The sequence below is a fragment of the Myotis lucifugus genome, unplaced genomic scaffold (assembly GCF_000147115.1).
Source record: "Myotis lucifugus unplaced genomic scaffold, Myoluc2.0 scaffold_15, whole genome shotgun sequence".
In the NCBI taxonomy this organism is placed as follows: Eukaryota; Metazoa; Chordata; class Mammalia; order Chiroptera; family Vespertilionidae; genus Myotis; species Myotis lucifugus.
In genome coordinates, this window is record NW_005871063.1 from 8,661,677 (window position 1) to 8,662,732 (window position 1,056).

The 1,056-nt window shown below is 44.6% G+C and overlaps 1 pseudogene; it reads right to left on the bottom strand.

Annotated features, from left to right (window-relative positions):
• Positions 1 to 2: 2 nt before the first annotated feature.
• LOC106696424 lies at positions 3 to 664 on the bottom strand (annotated as a pseudogene).
• Between the last annotated feature and the right edge of the window lie 392 nt (positions 665 to 1,056).

The following is a 1,056-nucleotide window of genomic DNA, read 5'->3' on the forward strand; positions in this document are numbered from 1 at the left end:
TTTCCAGAACCACTTCGACCTCTTTGGCTGGACGAAGCACTAGCCATCTCTTGCTTAGATAGAGCTTTCCTTACTTCACAGTTGTAGCCATTCACAGTATGGTATTTCTGAATGACAATCTTGTCTACAGAGTCATGGTCGTCAAAGGTTACAAAAGCAAAGCCTCTCTTTTTGCCACTGCCTCGGTCAGTCATGATTTCAATCACTTCTATTTTCCCATACTGTTCAAAATAATCTCTTAGGTGATGTTAATCAGTGTCTTCTTTAATACCACCGACAAAAATCTTTTTCACAGTTAAGTGGGCACTAGGTCTTTGAGAATCTTCTCTTGAGACAGCCCTCTTTGGTTCCACCACTCTTCCGTCCACCTTGTGTGGCCTTGCGTTCATGGCTGCATCCACCTCCTCCACAGTGGCATAGGTGACAAACCCAAAGCCTCTGGAGCGCTTGGTGTTTGGATCTCTCATCACCACACAGTCTGTGAGTGTTCCCCATTGCTCAAAATGGCTCCTCAGACTCTCATCGGCTGTTTCAAAGCTCAAACCTTCAATAAAGAGCTTCCGCAGCTGCTCCGGGTCCTTGGGAGACTCAGACTTAGACATGATGACTGCAACAGGGGAAATTCCAACGATGCTTACTCCGAGGCGTTCACCAGCAGAAAGGAGTTATCTCACTGCTTTCACTTTCAATATTTTCCAGGTGGCCCAAATTTGAGACAATCCTCCTAGTTCCTTATATATAACATCTTATTGTAAAGAAACAAAAATATTTTTGACCAATTTGTTAAGGTATATTGACAATTTAGTCCTAGCCGGTTTGGCTCAGTGGATAGAGCACTGGCCCGAGGACTGAAGGGTCCTGGATTGGATTCCAGTCAAGGGTACGTACCTCAGTTGCAGGCTCCATTCCAGGCCCTGGTCAGGGTGCGTGCAGGAGGCAACCAATTAATATGTCTGTCTTACATAGATGTTTCTCTCTCTGTCTCTCCCACTCTCTTCCACTTCCTCTAAAAATAAAAATAAATAAAAGGTACAAACCTGTAGCTAGAGGTGCTAT